Genomic DNA, 26,213 nt, shown 5'->3' with positions numbered 1-26,213 from the left:
AAATCATGGCTCTTCTCTGCTCAAAGTTTTGCAGTGATCTTCCATTTCGCCCTGAGTCTAAGCTGAAGTCCTTACAATGACCCACAGATGTTTTACAAGATGTAGCCCCGTAGTTTTTTCTTCTATTACTCTCTCACTCAGCTCTGCTCCAACCACAGGGACCTTGAGCATGCTAGGCACGGACCCCTGTTTTAACGTTGTTCTCTCTGAATCCTCTAACTTACTCTTTTACCCCTTTAATTCTTTCAAGTCTCTGCTCAAATTGCATCCCATTGAAAGCATGTGGACACCCCTGTTGAATAGTGCATCTTCTCCTTCCCCAGGGATCCTCCCTGGTGGTCCCAATCCCCCTTACCATGCTATGTTGCCTTCTGTCATACTATTTACATTGCTTATTTGCTCTTAGGGATTATCGTCTCTGCCTCTACTATAATATAATACAAGTTCCTCAAGAACAAAGGTCTTTTTTGGCTGCATTTTGCTGTATCTCAGATGCCTAGCATGTAGTGGGTGCTTGGTAAATATTTGTTGAAAGAATGGCATTTTAAATGCAATTGACTTAAATCATGCTATATGCATTGATAGGAAAAATTTAAAGTCAATATAAATTTAGTAATCTCTTCCTTCCCTAGTTACCTTTGAAATAATCTGTCAGTTTGTTTAAAAATACATAGCTATACTGATGACTGTTTGCAATCATGGATTATTGGCAAGTAGCCCTAATTATTTAGAGCAGAATTTTAAAAAGTGCAATAAATATAGAATTCTTACTCCATTCTGCAGAAAGAAGTGTGGATCTTGCATCATTCCTGCAATCCTACATTATCATAAAAATAAAATGTCTTTTGAGAGGACATTTAGCCTTCCTTAGCCTACTGACATCTGTTCTCCTGTCTCTCACTGGCTAGTAATTTCTCTGGCATCCCAGGGTCTGAGGATATTATTAGGGAACTGTTGGCTGCAGGTAAAAGTAAGCCCTAACCCACCATGCTTACAAATGAGGATATTTATTACCTGAAAGGAAGCTTTGGGATAGGCAGACTCCAAGGTTGATTAAATTGGTGATTCAATGACATCATCAAGGGACTAAGTTCTTTATTTTCAGTCAGATTTCTTTAATATACAGTTTTTCTCCTATTAAGGTCGCAAAGAACCAAACAAAAAATAAGTTGACTCAAATTTAGCCAATGTATGCAGACATACCACCTTGGAAAAGAACAAGAGGGATTATTTTTTTAATGTGTGTTTCTCTTGATCAGCAAAGAAACTTTTCCTAGAGTCTTCATAGACTTCTCCATATATCTTATAGATTTAGGATATCTTATTGATTCTCCACATATGCATTTATTCAAACCAGTTACTGGTAAGTGGAATGAGATAATTAAGAATCCGTTTACCCCAGGAGATGGCAAACTTTTTCTGTGAAGGGCCGGATAGTGAATATGTTAGGCTTTGCTGGCAATATAGTCCTTGTTGGAATGACTCAATTCTGCCAATGTAGCAGAGAAACAACCAGAGATGTATGTAAAGTAATGGCATGAAATCTGTTCCAGTAAAACTTTATTTATACAACAGATGGCCCACTTTGCTTCCTTTGATTAGACAAATCTAGGCTCATCTCTTTTTCACATCAAATTTGAGAAAAAAGATGTGAACTCTTAAACAAAGCTCTTCTTCTTCCTCTAAGTACAAAAAGGATAATGTCCATTGGATAAGCAGTTAACAGTATGCCCTTTACAAGTGCCTTCGTGTTAAGTTTGAGATTTTCTTGCTATTAAAGTAGAGATATGTAGAAAGTCTTTTAAGAAGAAGTTAAGAAACCTGTGGTTCAGTTCTGAGGACTGGGATGTGGTGGCTTCCTACTCCACGTAGTGAAATTAGAAATGTATATCCAAGGGGGCAGTTATCCAGTTTTACTTCTTTCAGTTTTTCTTTCCAGAATATAGATGTACCTTTATTATCAACCCTAAATTTCTCATTAAATGAAAAGTCAGAAAAGGGGAGGATTCTGTTCTAGTAAGTCTTAATTTCATTGGTGACTTTGTTTAAGAGGTGAGAAGACATGTATGAGTACAGATTGCTAAGATGAGACAATTTAAAGATTACCACTGAATGCAAGTCCTAGAGAGCATGAGGGAAGGGCGTATGTTACAAAATGTTGACCAAATTCTCTTTATATTTTATTGAGCATCACCTTTTTTATTCATGATGCTACTATAATAACAGTAGGTGCATTGTAATAAAATACGATTTCTCAGGAAATTGACTTTCTTATAAAAATTAAAGTTTTATTGTCATGTATTAGTATTTGGAAATAATTGTTATTCTTATCCAATATATAATGTTAATGCCTACAAGAAAAAATATGGGAGGAAAATTAGCATGCGTTTTTAAGTATTAGTTGCTTACACAGGACAGGAATTAACTGACACCTTTTTTTAGATGTTTAACAGTTCTGGGTCCATAATACAGGTGAGCCCTCCACTGACAGGTGCTATTCTGGGGATCACATCATTTTCTGATTTGTAGAGAGTTGCCTTCAAAAACAAGGGTGGGTAGTTTCCCTAATATTTCAAGATAATGCTTGAAGTGGCAATCACCTAGTTTGAGTTGAAACCATCCAAAGCTTCTTGTGAACCAATTTATTTGTGAAGGAAAAAAAATTACATTCTTGGAGACATGTTCTTTGATTGTCAGGGAATAAAAAAGTCAACTTTCTCAGTGAATTGTTCTTAAGAATTACGGTATTATCTGCTGTATTGCTAAGCTTTTAGTTAGTACTTGTATATGTTCATCTGATCTCCTTTTGAGTATAGATTTTCCCCAATTTCTAGAGATGACCTCAGAATAAGTAGACCCTGTAATCAGTAGTATCTGTGTCTGACCCAACTTTAGAAGACACTAGTTTAGAAAGAGTTATATCATGTGTAAGTTATATCCTGTAACAGGAATTTGCTGGAATTAACACCACTTCGCTATTTTTTAGGCACCTAGCTTTTATGTCTTACTTGGAAAGAGCTGTTCTGAGGTAGGTGTCTGAAGGTCTGAGAATGGAGAGAGTAATGGTGCCAGAGTATCTTTGGAAATGGCCAGCTTGATATTCTTGCTTTCTTGTGAACCCTACCATGAATCCTGATTTCCATCATGGACTTCAGATTATTTCATTGGTAACAATTCTGGAAACTATGTATTCTTTTATTCATTGGCTGCTTGGTAGACTCAAAGGAACCTTCATTCATTTGTTCATTCCTTTCATCACTGTATCATTTCTTTATCACGTCATTCATTTGTTCAACGTGGGAAGTTTTTGTTGATCAAGCACTTGATCTCTAATTTCGCTTCCACTATTTTTGTTGGTTTCATTCATTCATCATTCAACAAATATCTGTGCCTACCACGTGCTGGGCCTTAAGGAATACAGACAAAGTGATACGCTTCTTGTGATGCTCCTGGCTTAGTTGACTGTGGTGTCTTCTTTGTGAGTCACTCTTGTCTTCTCAGTGCTCTCAGCAGTGATCCACCCTTGACCCGTAAAAGATGTCTGTCCTGGGACCTCTTCCATTAGTAAATTGAAGCACAGGCTTCAAGAAACTTTTAAGGAATTGTCACAATTTGGCATCACTTCTTTAGTTCTTCTCACTTCAAACTGGCTCCTGGCCCTCTCCTGCTCTTTGTATATTCCCATGGATGCTGTTTGCCTGGGTTCATCCTGTGGGCGATGTATAGTAGAGCGTCACAGTCCATTTTAAAATTCTCAAAACACTATCATTCTGTTGTCCTTTTTTCTTGGTTTGCTAGCTTGAATTAATTGATTTTTTAAAAAATGAAAACAAGGTCAAGAAAGAACACACCTGAATTCTTCTACGTGTAACATTTGTTGAGTGCATTTCACATGCCAAGATGGTGATGCTATCTTTCCAGGTAGTCCTCAGCATAATACTTCAGGGTAGTTAATTTCTTTGTTTTATAGATGAGAAGTCTGAGTTTTTCTCACTGTCTGTCTTCTATTCCTGTATCTCATCAATGGTCAGATCTGGGTTTGACCTCGAGGTTTTCTGGCATAAATTTTCTGTTCTTTTAATGCTATCCTACGTAAAGATGATCAGTCTTGTGAAAAAAGATGAAGGCTGATAGGAGCATCTTAAAATAGAAGGTTTTCAATAATCCGTGAATGTTTTTGAGGGAAGAGCGTGGCAGATATTTTGGTTTCCCACGTGGGGTTCTTGATTAGTGACAAATTCGTACTGAACCGTAGATCTGTACTATGGTCGTACAAGGAGGAAGATATATTTGTCTTCCTAACAATGCTCTTTTGAGCTGTGGAAAATTTTAGGTTTTTCCTATTAACTTGGTTGCTTTCAATTTTATCACTGTTTGAAATACACATTTTCTCACATCACAGCAAAAGGAAATAATGTGTTTGGATGATTTATTTTTAATGTTTGAACAGACTAACACAGAAGTCAAACTACTGTCTGTTTTCACGTTGGTAGGATGCTGTTTTTTAGTCAGTTCGTGCAGAATATGAAAGCATTTGTACCACGGGGATTTTTACGAACTCCACAATAATTTAAAGAATGGTTGTGAAGTCATACAGGGATACATCATGTCAGAATCACAAAATGCCTGTGCTAATTAAGCCCCTCCCCAATTTTTATTTCCAAATATTCAGATTTATAAGTGACTTTGGACCTCTGAATTGGCATGGAATGAGTCAAGAAGAGGAGGAGTACAGTCGGAGAAATAAAATACGCCTCCTCCTCCCTCCACCCCCCACAATCACCAGGGACTTTCATAGAATGTACTTGAGACTTAATTTGCTTCATTCTGAGTTTCATTTTCAAAGCTATTTCTTTTCCAGGCTTCGCATTACACTTTATTTGAAAACCAGGTCTTATCATTTTAGTCATTATTGTCACAGATTCCGAGTTCTTAAATTATGCTGATCACAAAAGATTCTAGTTTTATGTCCTCATCTCATTCAATGGCTGTTCCAATATCCCAGCCTCGGGCCACGTTGGTGTCATTCAGCGCAGATGACAGCTTTTGTTCTGAGCAAGCACACAAAGACATGGCTGGGGAAGCTGAATCACCATTTCAACTCACACAAGAAAGGAGTGTCTCTCTGGGTCATGCAGCCTGTGGCCAAGAGATGTGAGAAGACCTACAGCAAATATATAAGCCGTATAATTAGCTCATAGTCTCTAGTTGACATTATTAATTCAGACCTCCTAAAGGCTAGAGTGTTGATGGCTTGCAGTTGGGTGAAATGCATATTGACCCATGCTTTCTTCAAGAAGCAGCTTAAGCTAACCTCCTAAATGCAGGCTTCTATGATCCTACCCTCTACTTCTTTGTTTCCCACTGTTTTGTGTCCATACCATTGTGTGTGCTTTTTCAAAGTGTGTGTGTGTGTGTGAGAGAGAGAGAGAGAGAGAGAGAGAAAGGGAAAGAGACAAAGACAGAAAGAGAGACTCTTCCATAGATTGTGAGATTTTTCACTGCGAGTCTCCACCTTATTCGCCTACTGTACCCCTGTCCCTACCTTGTTTCTCCTATAAATATTTTTATGAATTGATGGCTTTGAAATTACTGGGTTTTTTAGTAGTATCATGGGAAGAGCCATCTGGATTCTGGTTCCAACTCCCTGACTTAGTCATCATTATTTGATACTTTTATTCAACATGCATGAATTGAGTGCCTACTATGTGCCAGATCCTTCCATGTGCTGAGAATATAGGAATGAACAAAACATTCATGATATCCCTGATATCTTGGAGTTTGCACATTATGGAGAAAACAGATGATAAATAACATAGCTTGGAAATAATCAAGACAAGCATCAAATGAATAGTACACAGAGAATTAAAATAGGAAATCTATAAATTATTATTTTAGATTAGGTAGTTAATTAGCTGAGATATGAAGGACTCAACCATGAAGGTCAGGGAAAAGGCATTCATGACAGAGGGAACTGTTTATGCAGGGACTCCAAGGCAGCAGTGTATTCGTCATATTCCAAGAATGTGAAGGAGACCCTTGTGACTGGTGTGCTGGGTTGAGCGTGAGATACCAGAGAGACAAGAAAGATGAATGTGTGGATTTTATTTTTAGTTTATTGGGATAGCATCAGAGATTTCAAACTGCATAGTCTTGTTATTTGTTTTAAAAGTATTACTCATGTGGTGTGTGGGGAATGGGTTTGAGAGGGGACAAGAAGTCGTAGGAATTCTAGATGGGACGTTATGGCACCAGCCTGAGCAAGAGGTGTTTCACTGGTCTCGGTGCTGGTAACAGAGCGGGGGACGGGTGGACACATGTGGGGATATGTTTGAAGTAAAGTATTTGCTGATGGTTTGTGGAGGTTCAGTGAGAAAGGAATCAAAGTCTTTGTAAACATGGATAAGTTGCTTAAATGTTTCTAATGGCAAGCCCTCTCATAGCATCAGAATTATAGACATATCAGTGGTTCCCACCTGGGGGTGATTTTGCCACCATTCCCTTCTCCCCAGACTCTAGAGACATCTGGAAATATCCGGAAACAATTTTAATGATCACAACTGTGTACGGAGTTGATGCTACTGGCATCTAGTGCGTGAGCCAGGGATGAGCTCTGCACCCTACAGTGCACAGGACAGCTGCCTCAGCACACCCTTATCTGGCCCCACATGGCAGTGGTGCCAAGGCTGAGAAACCCTGAGAGGCATTCACCCACCTCACAGGGTGGTTGTGAAGATTTCCTGGAATAGTATGTTGTAAAGCAGGATGGAAGTTTTAAATTCTATGCAAAGTTTTACCGATGCCACAATTTCACAGTCTCTGTTGGGGTTAAGACAATACATTCCCACAGTTGAGTCGTCAAAAGGATCTCTTCTCTCTCTGTCCTGAATTAGGGTGGTGCATTTTCTATGTGGTACTTTGGGCAGTTGCCCCGTCACCCTTCCAGAGAGCAGCAGAGAAGAATTGAAAGCAATTTGCTTCAAGGTTTCTTTGGAGTCTACTCTAGCCACAGTTGTAAATTGTGTTGCAGTAAGACTGAGTATAAAATTCACTGGAAGTGAGTGGCAAAGTAAACTTTTATTTTTAAGAGAAAGTGGTGGGTGGGAGAACCTGAGAATTTAGGGGTACTGCGCTACCTGTCCCCCTGAGAACCGGCAAGGGCATTAGTTAAAGAAGCTGGAGAGAGAGCCGAGACGTGAAGAAAGTAGCCAGTCCTCCATTGCCTTCTGTCCCCAGCAGCGAGCACCACTCTGTACCAGGCTCTTGTTAGTAACCTCCCTCAGGACAGGCCACCTCCCTCCAGGAAGCTGTGCCTCAAAGTAAGGGAAACAAGCAAGCCATTCCTGTAGTTAGCTTCAAGTACACTCCCTACAATGAAGGAGAGGTTAAAAAAAACTGCCTCAATGAGTTCTTAATTGGGTACAAGATAATGTTGGTAGAAGTTTAAAATATTTAACCCGCAGTAAATATTCAAGGCAGTCATTTGAAGTAATCAATGGCTCGGTGAATGCATACATTAGCGGGCAGAGAATCACTTAATCAACAGTTCAAATAAACAAGAGAAAAATTAAAAATGCGGAACTGAAGATACAGAGAACTAAAAACGTTGCTAATTACATCCAGGTACTTTCTTTCTCCAGTCGTTGACTATTTAAACTTTTGTCAAAGTATTGCTAAAAATAACCAGTTGCCAAGAGGTTCATTTCTTTTCAGAAGACCTGCTTACGTCGAATGACAGCCGGGTCCAGTAGACAGCTTAGAAGTACCCAAGAATGAAGGTGTTAGGAGTGACCTCAGAACGTAACGCCTGAGAATCTTTCAGCTGGCACATGCTGCTGGCAAGAAAAGGATCGTTTTTAAAAAAATTTTTGTCGTTATCACTTAAAAGTTCCAGATTTTTCTTTCTGCATCTAGACATTGAGAGAATCTGTCACATAGGTGGTGAGCCACATTCATGATAATAGGCTGATACTGACATAATGCATGATTTTCTTCCTTTAAAAAATTCTTCGTTATCTTCCTGTTTCAATCCTCTCAACTTATTGTATAAAGTTGAGTGTATATTTTATACACTGCTGTGTATAAAATAAAATGTTAAAGTGATTTAAAATACTATTTAATATTATAGGGGAGGCTGTTTTCATAATCTCCACCTAGTAGAACAAAGCCCTCAAGCTGGATAGTCACTTGTTAGAATGAAACTTTATCCTACAGGCATTTTTCTTTTGCTTTTTAAAGGAAATATGAATTTTTCCCCTCATAGGGAAGCTTCTGTTTCTTCCTCTACCTTCAGTAACCATTAAGTGGTTCTTCATTTGGAGGGATACATAATGATCCCAAGACATGTTCTGTTTGGAGAAAAACTGTGTATTTCTAAGATTCCCTGACTTCAAGGCTTCTAGTTCTTATTTAAAGTAGCAGAGTAATCAGCTTAATGTGTTGTTGCTTAGACTTTCCTTGGAAAAAATCATGAAAATGGGAGTTAGAAGTATTTGTTGTCATGTCAACATTGTTATTAAGTACTTCTGTGGCCTTGGGCAAGTCATTTACCTTGGGTTTTAGCTTAAATGCGGGGATGTTCGAGTAGAAAGGGTCAATTTGTTAAGTGGATTTGAAACCTGAGGGGAGTGTTAGAACCTACTGAGTTTAGGATTGTCTAAAGTCTGAGGAGATGCATTATTTTACAGCATTCTCCTGGTGTTTGTGCATCACTGAAAGTTCATTCCCATCACTTTGCAGATAATAAAAATGGAAGGTTCAGAAAAAACAAGTAATTCACTCAAGGGCGTATAACTAGCTAATGGTGGCTCTTGAACTTTAAATGTAATCTGCCAACCTGCAAAACTGCTTATTCCCCCATTTCTTAGTCGCTTATTTACTCTGGAATTAAATTTCAAACTACATTATAAAGCTAAAGTGGTCAAAACAGTGTGGTATTGGCATAAAAGCAGACACATAAATCAGTGGAACAGGATAGGAAGCCCAGAGATGAACCCATGCATATATAGTCAATTACTTTACAAAAGAAGAGCTAACTGTATACAATGGGGAAGGGACAATCTCTTCAGTAAACAGTGTAGAGAAATTGGACAGCCACGTACAAATGAATGAAACTGGACCCCTATCTACATCATACACAAAAATCAACTCAAAATAGATTAAAGAGTTGATCATAAGACCTGAAACCATTAAACTCCTAGAAGAAAACATAGGCAGTAAGTCTTGTCATTGGTCTTGGCAATGGTTTTTTGGATTTGACACCAAAAGCCAAGGCAATAAAACAAATTAACATCCCACTAAAAAGCTTCAGCACAGCAAAGGAAACCACAAACAAAATGAAAAAGCAACCAGAGAATGGGAGAAAGTATTTGCAAATTATGTATCTGATAAGAGAAAGAAAGGAATCCTGCCCTTTGAGACAACATGCATGGACTTTGAAGGCATGATGCTAAGTGAAATAAGCCAGAGAGAGAAAAACAGATACTACATTGTATCATTTATATATGTAATCTAAAATTTAAATAAAAGTCAAACTTGTAGAAGCAGAGAGTAGAAAGTGATTGCCAAGGGCTGGGGGAGGGGGTGGTGGAAAAAATATAGAAAGGTTAGTAAAAGGGTACAGACTTTCAGCTATAAGATGAATAAGGTCTGAGGAGCTAATATAAAACATGGTGACTATAGTTACAAAATATATATACATAGGTGTATTCTTATATGTATACATTGACTTTGACATAATCACCTAGGACTTAGAGCGGTTACTTACTAATTACTCAACAATGGGCAAGGCACTTATGTCAGCTTAGTTCATTTTCCCGTAACTCAGAAACCATTATAAGTAGTCAGAGTCCCTTAAAATGATTCATATAAAAATAAAGCATGCATTATTATATTTTATTAGCATTTCTATGAGGCCATAATACTTAGCATTTTAACCAATAAAATAATTTTAATATCTTTATTTTATCTGAGGAACATCAGTGTACCAATGGTTAATGCATTCCTATCTGGGACTCAGGAAAGTGTTCATTTACTGTGTCCTTGTATTTAACATTTTCTGATGTAAAAAATGACAGGATTTGGACTGAATGATTACAACTATTCAGTTCTCACCTTATAGGGAGAATGTGTGTCACTACCTACCATTTTATTGAAGCACATTGTGTTCAAGATACCATGCTAGGTGTTATAGTTAGACACCTGAAAAATGGGGTGTTATCTTTATGGTGATATGATGGCCTTGTATGTGAATAACATCCATAGTCTGCCCAAGAAAATTTTCCTCCTTATCATGTTTCTGAGATAAATAGATGCATAAAAAGAAAGGAAAATAAAGCTAAATAGAGTACCTTATCTTAACCTGGGCCTTGGGCCAATGTAGAACAGAAGTCTAATATAATGAATGATGTGGAAGAATTCATTTTCCTTAAGATGATTAGTCTATACTTGGCCTACTTTGACCTGCTCAGCTTCATTCCTGAACAGGTACATCCGGCATCTACCATTTACATAGTTAGAGAGATCAGGCACTGAGTCAGCTTATTATCCCAGACAGTCATGCTGCAAGTGACCGAAGAGAAAAGGTCAGAGCACATTTAGGTGTCCTGACCTCCAAGCCCCTTGAAAACTACCCAGAGGAGATGTGGCCCAGTCAATGCCCTACAATTGTCCAACTCAGTTCAATTATGCTCCCCTTTCTAGCCACTAAATAGAACACTGGGTATAATCCCTTTACATAGATGAAAAAACTAGCTATTAATTTAAATTACAATCCAAGAGTTGCTTGACCAGTTAGGGCAAAATCAGTGTATGGACCTGGATGTATAATTAATATAGAAAGCAAAATTTCTCCAAGTTTCTTTTTTTCCTCTTGCAGTTTCTTCTTAAACATATGTTTATGAGTGATATGTGTGTATTTTAAACCTGTATATTCAGAAGTTTATCCTGTAGCTGATGGATAATTATAATTTTTAAATTATTAAATTTTATAGAAAATTATAGTTTATAAGTTGTATTTGAGATTTCATATTCATTCATTGTGATAGCCCATGGGGAACATTTGGGAATACTTAGAAATGCAGAGAAGTGGTTAACTTTCAGGATCTTTGATGTACATACTTTAATAAATAGGTTCGGTAAAATTCGTATTTCTTGACGTATTTATTACTCAGCAAAAAATTGCTTGCATCTTTTTAATTATTCACAAACTTCCAATGCCTTTAAATCTTAACAACGTATTAATTCCTTTGATGCTGTTATACACATTTAATAAAATTGTATGCAACTACACCAAAAAATAATATAAGGCTTTCTTCTGAGCCTAAAAATAGGTAATTAAACCATTTTTTTGGTTTGTTTTTTGTGGGATTTAAAAAAATTTTTTATAACAATTATAGAATTTGTGCACAGATTTTTCTTAGAGTTTTGCACTTTTGTGGTTTTCTGCTTGCTGGTTTATTGGTTAAGAAAGTAAAACTTCTGGGTGACTTTTAAAACTGTACGCATGCTTCGAAATTAATAAACACAGTCTTTAAGTAATGTTAAACTAAGAAGGAACAATTATTTTTAAACCTTTTCCTCCATTTAAATTTAGGACACAGGAAAAAAATGCTTGTGTGGTAATTTTTGTTTCAGGATCCTCAAAGGAGGTAAGGCACCACTTTGGGTAAATTCAACCTTGTCAGAGAAATATCAACTCTGTCAATTTTTGAAGAAACATTTCAAGTTTGAAATATTAGTTTGCTGAGTAGATAGATGAGAAATCTGAGTTTGGACATTTCTGGTCTGAGTAATGTATGAATGTCTCCTAGTTGTCAGTACACAGTTCTGTGAAATCTATTTGCTTTGAAACTCACTAAAGATATTATTTCATTTTTATTTAAGTATTTATTTATTTGTAGTAGATACATGTAGGTTGGAATATACTTAGGTTTTGCTTAAAATAGTCACTGTTTTCTTTTTTTCAAATTATGAATTATTTTTTCTTTTTGGTAAGGAAAGTTCACATAAAAATGACTTACTTTTACCATGATTTTAGTATTGTTTTTCCTTATGGTCTGTTGAATTTAAAACACTTTTTTAACCTAATCACTGTTCTTTTTACTATGTGAATGATTTTCTCTCCTATCCAGTATATTATTTAATAAGAAGGTGTAATAATTCCTAAATACTATTATTGAAAAACCTTTTTTTCCTGATTATGAAAGAATACTCTGAAATTCAGAAAAGTGTGATCCCCGATTTAAGTGGGAGTCCCCAACCTAATTTTACATTTCTTTGATCATTTTATGACCCACATAGTTTCTCTCCAACTGAAACTTCTGCCAGTGACTTGAGACTTGAAATGTAGGGATTTCTGTATTCCTGAAATCAGTTTGAGCTTCAAATACAACACGGTCAAGTTCTCATTCAATTATAAGCTCCCAAAGGGCCGGGGTTATATCTCTCTTGTTCTCAAGAGGCTAACTCAGTGTCAGGCACATTTGGTAACAAATGAGAAGTGTGCTTATGTGGTTTTAAAACATAGTCCTAGGTTCTTTCACTCTGGAGTCCAAATAATAATACTAGAAACCCAGGATGAAACCAAAATCGTATTTGTCTCAGCGAAGTGGCATGTACATGGATCTCACAAAGCTGGCTGTTTCTTCCTTCTCAAAAGCATAAGATTATTAAGTAAACTTCTGTACTGAGTGGATCAGATGGTGTATCCTATGCAAATAACCAGAGGAACACTTAATCAGCAATTCTGTGAGATGAAAGACTCATTTTGAGGAAATGCAGAACAATGGAATTCATTTCATTACTTTGCATTTAAAATAGGGAAGTGATGAATACTTAGAAGAGTGTTCCAGCTATTTCAGTCCTGTTTCTTAGTGGGCAGTTATTTTCACTGACAGGTGAGAACATTTCACCTGTATTTGTCTGATAGATGTAAGCTCTTGCATGTGCTTTTTCCTCCCATTGGGTCCTCTCCCCTTCGCCTTCTTCCCAAGTAACTTGTTGAAACTGGACATTTTGGAGGTAAACGGAGCAAGAGGAGAATTAATAATCTCCCTGCTTATTCTTTCTAAACCATAGGGAAAGATCAAAGTTAGGGTCAGCGCAAATCCTGTCAACGTATAAAAGAGCCCACTCATCATGTCTAACTTTCTTTGACAGTATCTACAAAGGCGCCCATATCGGAGGATGATTTTGTTGTCAATAGGCAATCAGGCAGGTCAATGTTCATTTCATTTGTGAAGAAAACCGCATCAGCAAATTTCATTATAAAACCTAAAAATCGATATACGTTCTTGCCAGTATTCTCAGAATATTGAATGTGAGTACTCCTCTACCCTGAAATAACATTTTTTAAGGATTGGATTTTTACTAAAAGAAGGAAGGAGCCATACTTAATTTTTCTGGACAGGATTTGTATTTGCTATTGAGACAGTGATGTTAAGAATGACTTTCGGAGTCTGTTTTGTTTTACATATGTTTATTGGTCAGTTATATTACCTACCGAAATGACTAGAGTGAAAAAATATTCAGATGTGTCACCAAGTAAATATAAGAACAGTGATGAAATTCAAAGCTAGTAGTGGTTTAGGGTTCTCTCTTTATGGACACTGTGATAAGAGCTGTCATTTGATTTTTGCATTTAATCTTTATAACTGCCCTAGTACAGGAGTATAATAGTGTATGTAGGTTAAATGCTATAAGCAACAATCTCCACAGAATAAATGCTTTTATTTGACCTGACAGTTTAATACAAGTGTGTTCTTCCAGTTGTGGTCCACCCTTTCACAGAACTTCTGAATCCTCTGGTGGATTCTCTGTTCCATCTGACACAAGAAGGGAGAGAAGAGATGAGGAGAGCAAGGATGGTTTTACATGGAAAAGGCATCTGTTCTTTTATCCACATTCCATTGGTGAGAACTCAGTCATGTGGCTACACCTCATTGCACGGGATCTGGGAAATGTAATCCTGCCCTATGTGCACTGGGGAGAGGAAATAAGTTTGCTGGACAAGTAGCCAGACTCTCCCTAAAGGGGCTGTTATTCTCCTTTTATAGATAAGAAACTAAGGGAGATGCATGGTTGGAATTGCAACTTTTGCTCTCTGCAGGGTCCTCCACTTGACCTTGCTGTATTTCCACGGATTATGCTAAAATCCTAAAACAGAAGTAATGAGTACATCTTCTGGGGGAAATACTAAGAGCCAGCAAGTAATTCCTGTGCTCACTTTTCCTCCTCTCAAGGCAACAGGTAGTGCTCCCACTGGTTTCCTGTTAAGGCTGATGACAGGCCCACGTTGGATGTGTAGTATGAGTAACAAATAAAATTTTGTGTAAGCCACTGAGTTTTCATTTAATTTAATTTTGTAGTATTATTGTTAGTGAAACATAACCTAGCCTTTCCTAACCGATACCTACTTCAACCCAGAATCTCTACTTGTGGTGTCTTATAGGACTATACATAGAGGTCCATGAAGGTATCTGTGTCCCTGTGTCTGTCTCTCTATCCAGTGATATTCATTGGAGTCTTGTTTTAATAAGTTGCGGCTGAAAGAATTATGCTGTAATTGCACAATAGAATACATAGAACTGATAAAAAGGATACTGTATTTACCTACATGAAAGGATGTCTATGTTCTACAATTATGTGGAAAATCTAGGTTGAAAAATGTATAAAGTTATATACATGATATTGCACAATGTCAATGAAAACTAGTCACCTTTTTTGGTAGGGAAGTAGACTTTCCAGGCAGAGGACTGGAGGAATTAATGGCATCTGGTATTATCCCTGATGTAATCACAGCCACTATACTCTTGCCTAAATCACCAAATTAGCTTTGTTTTAAATTGAAGTGTGTGCTTGATTTACAATATTGTGTTAGTTTCAGGTGTATAGCAACATATTTCAGTTATATATGTATGCATATATATGTATATTTTCAGATTCTTTTCCATTATAGGTTGTTATCAGATACTGAATATAGGTCCCTGTGCTATACAGTAAATCCTTGTTTATATTTTTTATATTATAGTAGTGTATATTTGTTAACCCCATACTCCTAATTTATCCCTCCTCTCCCTTGCCTCTTCAGTAACCATAAGTTCATTTTCTATGTCTGTGAGTCTGTTTCTTTTTTGTGAATAAATCCATTTGTATTATGTTTTAGATTCCACATATAAGTGATATCATGTTATATTTGCTTTTCTCTGAGTTACTTCACTAGCATGATAATCTCTAGGTCCATCCATATTGCTGCAAATGGCAATATGTCATCATTTTTAATAAGTGGGTAATATTTCATTATATATATGTGTATGTACTACATATTTTTTTTAGCTGTTCATCTGTTTCTCTAATGATTAGAGATGTTGAACATCTTTTCACGTACCTGTTGGCTATCTGTAAGTATTATCTGGAGAAATATCTATTTAGATCTTCTGCCCATTTTTTGATTGCTTTTTTTTTTTGATGTTGAGTTGTATGAGCTGTTTGTATACACTGGAAATTAACCCCTTGTTGAGTGCATCATTTGAAAGTATTTTTTCCCAGTCTATAAGTTGTCTTTTCACTTTTTTATTAATGGTTTCTTTTGCTGTGCAAAATCTTTTAAGTTTGATTAGGTCCCATTTGTTTATTTTTGCTGTTATTTCATTTGCTTTGGGAGATTGATCTAAGAAAATATTGCTACAATTTACGGCAGGATATTTTGCCTATATTGTCTTCGAGGAGTTTTATGGTGTCATATCTTATGTTTAGGTCTTTAAACCATTTTGAGTTTATTTTTGTATATGGTATGAGGAATTCTTCTAATTCCATTGATTTACATGCAGCTGTCCAGTTTTCCCAACACCACTTGCTGAAGAGACTGTCTTCCCATTGTATGTTTTTGCGTCCTTTGTCATAGATTAATTAACTGAAGATGTGTGGGTCTATTTCTCTGCTCTCTTTTCTGTTCCATTGATCTATATGTCTGTTTTTGTGCCAATACCACAATGTTTTGACTACTGTAGTTTTGTATCATTGTTTGAAGTCTGGGACGGTTATGCCTCCAGCTTTGTTCTTTTTCCCTGAGATTGCTTTGGCAATTCCGAGTCTTTTGTCAAATCAGCTTTCTTAATGGTCTTACAACCTCACTTTTGACTTTCTCTAATCCATTTTCTATACGACAGCCAGCATGATCTTTGTAGTAGATCTTTATAAAGTATTTTTTTTTCTCCTATTGAAAACTTAAATTTGCCCCCACTGTTACCCCATCTTATTCTGCGTTCCTGAAAGACAGGTCCTAAAACAAAGTGTTTCAGTTTTACGGGGAGGTGCTATCTTGTAGTGGTGAGAGTGAGAAAGAAGGAAAGTGAGGGCAAGAAGAAGGGGCGGCAGAAAGATGCTGTGTTACCAGGGTGGCCACTACTTTAGAATCTGCTTAGAATCAAGGACAGTTTCTTGGCAGGTGCGGTGGTTGGACCATGTGGGACACTTCTGATGTGTGAGCAGAAGAAAACCACAGCTTACAGAAAGACACATCAGAGTGAGGAAATGTGAGAGAATTCACCTCCAGCTCCCTCAGGTCTCTCATTGGTAAACTCCCCCGTGCTTCTGGGTCACGTCATCTGCAGATGATACAGAACTGCCTAGGAAGCCAGATTCTACGTGTGCTGTAGTGATTCATCTGAATATGGAGTTAACAGGGGGTAGCAGAGGTTTTGGGCATGTGGCAGTCAGCCCTCAGGAGGCAAAATCTAGTGGCTCATATGAAGTTGGACAGCAGCCACACAGGCTGAGGGGCAACAAAATGGCAGAGGGTCCAATGATGGGGGAGCCAGGACCAACTTTGATGAGGTTCTTATAATGTGATTAGATGCAGTTGATTATAGTTTGGACCCCAGGTCTTGGCACTCTGAAGTCCTTACTGTCCTATGAGCATGTTAAGTCTCATTTCCTTTCCCCAGCCCTTAAACCCCATAAATTTGACCAAGTGTTACTAATTTATTCAGGGCCTCAACTTTGTTTCTCCCTTCTGTGTAAGACTCCTCATCTCTCTTCTAGTTGCCCCTTCTTTGTTCTCACTGCTCTAAGCATCTTTTAATCATCTGTTTGAATTTCCCACTTCCTTGACTACATCAAAAACTCATTGGAAACAAAGCCTTTTTATTATTAACTGGTTTTTACCCAAAAGGAAACACATAGTAGAAAAGCAAGTAGGAATGAATTGATGAATGATAATGACAGTAATATTTATTTAACATTTATCATATTTTATGTAATACAAGTTTCCCTGATAGTTGAGTTTTCAGAGGATTCTTGGGTAGGGTAGTAACTATTGCTTTAGTTTCTTTGTTTTTTGTTTTTCTTTTTCCATTGGTTCTGAGACTATTGTGCACTCCTACGAATGTGTAATTTTCTTCCAGTTTACACTCCGTGTAGATTTTGTCTTTTATTTAATGTCATACACATAGAAACTACGTGTATATTTTCCTAGATAAATTACAATTGACTCTTGTTTTAAATTCCTATAGTAAATGTATTCCAAAACCTGTTTGATAACACAATTAAGTCTGTAACAACTACTGCTCATGAGGAGTTTAAAAGAACAATTTGGCTAATTCTTCATATTGAATTTAAAATGTATTTTTTCTTGGTTGTTAGTTAGAAAATATTGAGACATATTTGAGATGTTTTAATTTATAAGAAAATTGTATTTTCTTATATGTATTTCTTACATGGAGTTTGTCTTCATTTGTGGTTCTTGACTCACAACTGCCAAAACTCTTGAAATTTCCTGAGTATTGAGCATGGCCTAGGCAAGTGTTTCTTGTTAGGCTAATGAGGTTACTTTTGGACCTCACCTAAGGCTGGGTGCTGGTTTCCAGGACAACCAATCATATGACTTTCAGTCCCATCCCCTGACCTCCGGGGAGGGGAGGGGTGCTGGAGGTCGACTCATTCGCCATTGGCCAGTGGTTTAATCAATCATGACTATGTAATAAAGCCTCCATAAAAAACCAGGCCAGGGTTTCGGAAGCTTCTGGAGTGGTGACCTCTCAGAGGTGTTGGGAGAATGGTGTTCCCGTAGGACATGGAGGCTCCGTTCCCTTTCCCCGTACTTTGCACTGTGCGTCTCTAGCATCTGGTGGTCCCTGAGCCGTTAAGCCAGTAAGTATAATGTTTCTGAGTTCTGTGAGCAGCTCTAACAAATTAATCAACTCAGAGGAGAGAGTTGTGGGAAACTCGCATTTACACTTCTAACTTTGTTAGAAGTACAGGTAATAACCTAGATTAAAGTTGGCATCCTGAGTTGGAGGGGTTTGTTCGAGGAGATCTTGGAACCTCCATTTTGCAGCTTGTTGGTCAGAAATACAGGTAGCCGCCTGGGCTTGTGATTGGCATCTGAAGTGGAGAGGGAGGCAGTCTTGTAGGACTGACCTCTTAACCTGTGGAACTTGGTGCTGTCTTTGGGTAGATAGTGTCAGACATGATATGAATCGTAGAACACCCAGCTGATAAGCGAAGAATTTCTTGTTTGTTGAGGGCCCCCCATTGGAATTGGTACCAGACTCATTTGCATTCAGTAACATTCTTGTACATGTGTCAGTCATAAAGTTCACGTATGTGCTCGTTCAGTCAATGCAGTACCTTCTTTAGGAGGACTTAAGAATAGACTAAAGCTAGCTTTTGGACAATGTCTATTTAATGATAAATTTTTAAAAATTTCCCCACATTAATAATTTTAATTGCCATTTTCACATCACAGATTGAACTCCTCAGAGGCATTTCTGGTGCTTTAAAAATGTTCCTTCCTCACCTCATATTGAAGCTCTTCTTGAATGCACTTAAAGTTCCCTCCCCCAGTTTTTCATTAATGTTAATTTAGTTTAAAACAGTGGTTCCCAGTCTTTGAACATTAGAATTGACTAGGGACTTAAAAAAATAGCACTGATAGAGCCCCACACCCAGCGGTTCTGATTTAATTGATCTAAGTTGGGAGCCAAGTCACCCCATGTGATTCCTATATGTAGCCTGGGTTGAGGAATTTTGATTGAGAAGAAAATTTCTTAAGGTGTGATCCATAGTTAATTGGGGTTTTTGGTGAATCTTTGACATCTTCAAAGCTCTTATAATATTAATACAGATTTGGTTCCTGATAGGAAAAATTTCAATTTCATACTTCCTAGGTATCTTGCTAGTCTGGGCATCAATTTCATTAATGATGTGATCTGTCTAGTGTTGGTTAGCAAGTCGGGAACCTGGCCTCCTGACTGAAATTACTGTCTAGAAGTCTCTGAAAGTCAGGGGACACTAAGTGATGGAGTTGAGAGCTTTCCTTGTCTCTAGTCTAACTCGTTCTTGTTATGGATGAGGAAATTGAGGTCCCGAGGGATGAGATGTGTTGCCCAATTTGACAAGCTAGTCAGGTGGGGAGCAGGACTATGAACTTGAGGCTCCTAGCTCATAGGCAGGTGTTCATTCTGTTGTACTTCTTGCCTCCCAGACGCCTTGTTGAAATAGCACAGGACTTCAGACTTATTCTTCCTGAGCCAGGTCCTAAAAATCCCACAACTGGTTATTTTAAGCCTGGGTGCTAAGCTCCAATTACCATTCAGTAATTACTTTACAGTAAGCAGATGCGTGTTATTTTCTAGAAAAGAAAAAAGCTGGAATGTGATCTACACCTGTACCTTCAGGAGTGTGTCTCCACTGAGAAGTAGCAATCAGCGTTAATGTATGAACTCAAGTTGCCGAGGTCTCAAATTTAGCTGATGCTGGTGTGCAGTGCAGTGTAAGGGTTTCTGCTGCCAACAGATCAAATGTTCTCCAGGCTCCCGTCAGCTTTTCCAATTGCCGGGCACCAAATTCTGCTTTCTCCCTGCAAAGCAGGTTTTGTTTCTGTGCAGTTAAGTGGTACACTGGTGAAATGAGATAGTGTCTTTCTCAGAGGAAATAATTTCCCTGGGAGCATAAAGTAACAAAATAGCAAAGTGAATTAGTTGAGGATGTGTTTTTGTTGTGAATTTCTTATGTTGTACACATCTAAGATTACAGAAGGTGGAATGAGGTTAGCACAAACTGTATCAATGGGCTTAAAGTTTTTTTTTTTTTTTTTTTTCGGTAGAATGGGCTCATTGGCATGCTGCTGCCCTTATGTGTTCAGAAATGAGGATAGAAAATGCTAGAAGGCTTATTTCATACTAGGATTCATTACATCATGTTAGCTGCTGGAATATTATGTTTGTTTCACTCTAATTTCATAGTTACAAATTTTGCACGCTTTCGACCTGGGCTTAATTTAAGTGGTCCCCATGATTGGGAGGTAAGACAGATGTTTTTAAATGTGTATTTGCTCAAGGTTTGCTCCTAGAGATAAGGTGGGTCATGTGGTTAAAATGCATTAGCCTGGTAAGTGTGGAAATTGGGTTCAATGCAGCTTAAGGGGATATGAGAACAAACACTTCTGTTGAAATCTGCATATTTCTGCATCCTCCAATAACCCAGTGCTTCAGAAGAACTGGTGATTTTTCCCTCAGTCTGAACAGTTGATGAGTGCATTGTAGTGATGAATCTTAAAGGTGTCTTTAGTTCACCATGATCAGACAATTGATCAGATTTACATTTGTTTAATACTGAACTTTTATAAATGTCACTTTTTACCTTGGAGGGTATAATGCCAACCTCTCCCCCATCTTTGCTTTCTCCTATCAAAAATTAGTAATGGTAGTAAAACAGTGTCTCAGATAGGAGAGGGAGGTGACGCATGACTGAATTTTGACATTATGAGTTGACATTACAGTGTGAATCTTCCTAACGTGAAATTTGACAACATAAAAATTTTCACAGTCAAAAAGAGCATAGAGTCCATGAAAAGCATCACATGAAATCAGTCGCAATGATCATGTGAAGATTTTGAAAGCCTTCGGTGGGAGAGTTTTTCCACCTGTGGAGGGAGGGGCTTAGGCTGCATTCCAATATGTGCATAATAAATAAATCTCAGTATGCACACGCTGCAGTGCTGTTAAATGTAATCTGGGGATCCTGTTTAATAGTAATTTAAAATACTGATGTTCAGTTGAAAAGAGGAAGCTCTGCAAAAGAATACTTTTTAGTATTTTAATTCTTAAAAATAGTTTTATAAATATTCTAAATGTATAGTATTACAAAAGATAATATCAGTCCATATTCATGTATCCTTAACCTCCTTTGAAAAAACTTAATACTGTTCTATTTATTTAGATCCATTTTTGTTATAGATACAATGAAACCCTTAAATTACAGATAAAATGAAGCCCCTCTCACCCCAGTCTCCTAATTCCCACCTCTTCAGCGGTTTTAAATGTCCTGAAGTAAGCATATTTGCTTCCCACCCAGGTATTTACACTTTTATATACATTCATTTATCATACATACATACAATTGTTTTGTGTTAAAATTTAGTTGAATAACATGATATATATCCTTAGGTTTATTGCTTTCTTTGTCCCTACATTTAATCTGATCAACATTGATAGTAGTTCATTTATTTTAAATGCAATGTAACAGTCTGTTGTCTGACAGGATCATGATCTGTTCTCATGACTGGGCATTTAAGTTTCAAAAATTTCATTCTTAACAAACTGTGGCAACACATTTCGTGGTACAGGCATTCTCCTGATGTAAATGTTTCTCTAGAGACATCCCCATAGGTGTTGAATCGTTGGATTGTAGGGTATGTGTGTCTGTGTTACTAGATACTGTTGAATTGTTTCCTGGAGTTGTACGAAATTACATTCACGCCAGTTGTTCCCTTATTTTGCTTATGGTTGATGTTACACCCTGGCTGGTGCAGTTTGTGTGTCCTTCTCACCCCATTGCTACGACTTTTTGAAGTGTTTTGCAGCCCCAGCCTTAGCTACTTTCCTTGAATAGACCCTGCCCTTTCGTAGCAGGTTTGAGAAGCTACAACCCACTACCCTTTCGCTCATGGGTGGATTTGCTTGCTGCTAGTCTGGCCTTTACTCTGCGATTTAGCTCAAATAACGAGACTTTTCTTTTATAGGAAGTATGCTTGGATCCACATTCTGAAAAGTAGAACATTCTGCTCTGTCTCAAAAGTCCATTCCTTTAGGATCTGACATTAAAAGTAGGATTTAGACTTTATCTAACTTCTTAAAGTTTCTTTTCCGAGGATGGAAGTTCATCCCTGAAATTCAGTCTGCTTCTTTGGGACTTTGATTGATGCTACTGTGCCTTTTTGTGACAGTGATTCTTCTTCCCCATGCTTCAGCAGCCCCGTCGTATCTTTTCAACTTCCTTTCTGTCTGGATTATAAGAAGGCTGCTCTTTGTGACCAAACTTGCAGACAGTATATGTTCTGCTTGGTCTTCTTCTCTTGTCACCCTCCTGGCCTGGAGGGCTGTTCTAGTTGCAAACGAGTTGTTTTTCACTATGGACTCTGCCGTTGATAGCATTTAAGACAAAGATTGATTGCTGTCATCTCTGGAAGTGATTTCATGCTGTTTAGTCTTTTGTAAAATCTGTCAATATTTGACACCTATTTTTCCTCCTTGAGTAAGCTTTGAAGGTCATAATCACTTCGAGAACTACCAGATATTTCAATATCTTCTTTACTAATGTGAACATCATCTCCAGAGATGTGACTAGTACAACAGGCAGTAAATGACTGTTTTTTGCCTCAAATATGTGAAGTACATCAAAAAACCAAAGCCCTAAGAATAGCATTTTAAAGGGAAAGGAACCCTCAAAAAACCAGATTTTTTTTTTCTCTTGATTTCACAAGTCAAATACATGTCGTTGATTTTAGAAATTTTGGGAAATACAGCAGTGCATAAAGGAAACAAAAAAGGTTATCATGGAACCGTATTGACTTTTTGTACAACGCAAACATTACCATCATGTGCAGTCCAAAAGATACACATCATGTACATGTTCAGTGAGTAAATACTTGAGTGCTTATGAGATGTTGGGTATAGAAAGAGAGTGTAAATAAATTAAATATGGATCTTCCATTCCTGGAGCTTAAACTCTACAGAGGGAGACAGGTAAAAGAAAAATAAGTAAATAGGTGAAAACAAATGGAGAAAAAAGGTGTGAAAGTAAGAAAGAGGCATGGGGCTAGTAATGTTGTGACTGAATGGGAAGAGAGGGCTACAAGGGCTGAGCTACAAGGAGTGGAAACTAATTAGTGTGATGGGGAAAGCCAAGGGTTTTTAGAAGAAAACATTTCAGCTGAGTTTCACAGGATGTGAAAAGCAGGCATGTGAAGATCAAGGAGGACTTGGCTGCAGGGAGCCAGAGCTGCAGGTGCAGGGTGTATAGAGACATGAAAGAGGCTGGTATGCCCTTAAAGGTAGGAAGAGACACCATCAATTTAACCACAGCTTTATGTGGAGGAGTCAAGGGGAGATAAAGACGCAAGAATGTAAATGGACAATGCAATTTAATGATATAACCAGTTTCAGATAAATGGAAAGTTTAAAAAAGTGCATTTTGGAATCTAATAGTATAGTATGTTGCTTTTTTTTTTTTTAAATTGGAAACAGGTGTATGCTATTTTGTAACTTTCTTTTAAAACATAAGTCTAATATTAGTTGTATTTTTTCCATACATCCCCAGGCCTGGATATGTAGAAATTAACTAATTTGTGAATTGGTTTTAATATTTGGTGGCATGTAGCTGTAAAAATTCCCTATCTCCAATTATCTTCTATGTTATTCTGAAACAGAGGTTAATTATATAAACCAAAGAGATCCTTTCCCCTGAGGGAAAGGTTAAAAGCTTACATACAACGAAGGAGGATTGGTCTTAATCTACCATTCTTCTCCCCTCAATTTTCCCATCAGGATGAGATCCTTCCATTTCTCATGATGCTCGGGGTGGCTTATCAGATGGTCCTATAGCAATTCCAATTTTGCTTATCATTTTGAATCAACATGTGTCATCATGTTTTCTATGTTTAGGGATAGTAGGAAGCTGTGTGCTGTGATATGTGGGATGTGAGGAACATCAGTTAAGGAGAATGCTAGAGTTGAAGGTGTTAAATGTTTAAAGAAATGTTGAGACTTTGGGCTCAGTTGTCCCCTAGGTTTACCCAGGGCTTGGAGATACTAATTCTTAGCACATTTCCAGGAGGCAGATTTTATCTTCCGTAAATGCCTCAATGCATACAAATGGTGAGCTGGCACAGTGCTGATTTTTGTATGTCGAGCTTGAAAACAATAACTCTGAAGGAAGAAAGTTGGTGATTTATATTTCAACCAGTTCCTTACTTGGGACAGTCGTCTGTCTTGACTATAGTTTAATACCTTTTGTAAGGCTCCAAAAATAAATATATGTGCCTAAGGTAGTTTTAAATTTTTGTAAGCCAATGATACAAAAAAAAAAAAAAAACCTCTAGAAGTGTACATGAACCAGAGAGTCTCTCAATGAACTAAACTTTATTTCCTTTATTTAAATTTTCTTTCTTCTTGCATGCCTTTATCAATTGTTACTGAAAAATGTTATGTGGCTTGGCTTTGCCCAAGTGTACTATTTGGATTACGTTGGATTTTTTAAGCAGTTGAATTATTTTTCTGCTTATTATTTTGAGGCCCCCCATTATCTATCGAAGTGTATATTAAACTACCTCTTGTAGAGTTTGAAGTTATTTTCCCCATATTTTAAAGTATACTCTCTTGGAATATTCTTTAATTTTGGCCCATATCAACAGTAAAAGATAATTTAAAAAATGGCTTTGTTTTGGTTTTAATTATGGGAAGGTAATTTATAATAACCTTATTTACTTATAATCATCATTCACGTTTCAGACTCTGACTTAAGCATTATTTATTATGGTTGTTTTGGGCTGGTCTTAAACTTTCATATAATCCCCAGTTAAAGATGGTGTTGTTCAGAAAAAAAGTTAATGGAATTTACTTTGTCAAATTCATACAGTGCTTCTTTTTATTTTCCTCTGATAACTTTCTTCTTACATCTGAGTTGTTTCAGAGTCTCATTCCGCTTCCTTTCCATCTACCAGGCCAATATCATTTTCACTGTTTTCAGGACACATGTTTAAATGTGTTGGTCAGTATTTCACTATTTGGTTTTGGATAAAAATAACTACTCATTTCTTCTTTTGTGCTCTTAGTCATAATATTTCCTTCATCTAGTACACTATTGATTTAGCTCAGGCTGCCTTAACAAAATACCATATACTGGGTTGCTTAAATACACATTTATTTCTCAGTTATGGAGGCTGGGAAGTCAAACATTAAGGTACCAACAGATTGAATTTCTGGTAGGAACCCTCTTCCTGCCTTCCAGATGGCCACCTTTTTTTTTCTTTGTTTCTCTCTCTCTCCGTCCCCTTATAAGGACACTAATCCCATCATAAAAGCCCTACTTAGAGAAGACTTCATCTAAACCTAACCACCTTCCAAAGGCCCTAGCTCCAGATACCATAACATTGGGGGTTAGGGCTTCAGCATATGAATTTTGGGGGATTCAAACATTCAGTTTGTAACAACTGTACTTCTCTCTTGTTTTCCTTTACCTCCCACCCAAATCCTACTCTAATTAAAGAAGTTTTCAAATCATACCTTCTTGGGTTTGATTTTCCTATTTGGAATTGCTGTGAAAACGTATCACTCTCTGCTATCTGTTAAGTGTTGGTGAGGATATTCTTACTTTCCCACTACAATAACAGCTACTAGAGGATGTGTCATTTCTGTAACCCACAAGGCATTTACCTTCTGTATCATATGTATTCAGGAATATTGAATACAAGTAATTAGAAAGTTTCTAGTCAAGCCATTGATCAAATATTTATATCTGCTAATGACAAGTGTTGATGGAGTGGAAAAATTGGAACCCTCCTACACTGCTGGTGGGAATGTAGTTTGGTGCAGCCATTATGGAAAAAAGTATGGAGATTCCTCAAAAAGCTAAAAATAGACTTACCCTATGATCCAGCAATCCCACTTCTGGGTGTATATCTGGAAGGAACTCTAATTTGAAAAGATGCATGCACCCCAGTGTTCATAGCAGCACTATATACAATATGCAGGACATGGAAGCAACCTAAATATCCATCAACAGAGGACTGAATAAAGAAGTTGTGGGAGGAGGGGGAGAAGATGGCGGAGTAGAAGGACGCTTGCAGGTCACCCTCTCCCACAAATACACCAAGACCCACATCTACAGACCCACTCAGCCAACCAGAGCACCTGCGGAACTCCGACAGAACATCG

The 26,213-nt window shown here is 37.4% G+C and overlaps 1 protein-coding gene across 2 annotated transcripts in view; it reads left to right on the top strand.

The window, feature by feature from the left end:
• CNTN4 (contactin 4) overlaps positions 1 to 26,213 on the top strand; it is an 813,748-nt gene that overhangs the window by 82,667 nt on the left and 704,868 nt on the right. The gene's annotated exons all lie outside the window — the stretch shown is intronic.

Source organism: Camelus ferus, chromosome 17 (assembly GCF_009834535.1).
Source record: "Camelus ferus isolate YT-003-E chromosome 17, BCGSAC_Cfer_1.0, whole genome shotgun sequence".
Lineage (NCBI taxonomy): Eukaryota > Metazoa > Chordata > Mammalia > Artiodactyla > Camelidae > Camelus > Camelus ferus.
Note: the sequence above shows the minus strand (reverse complement) of the source record. Positions and strands in the feature narration are given on the sequence as shown.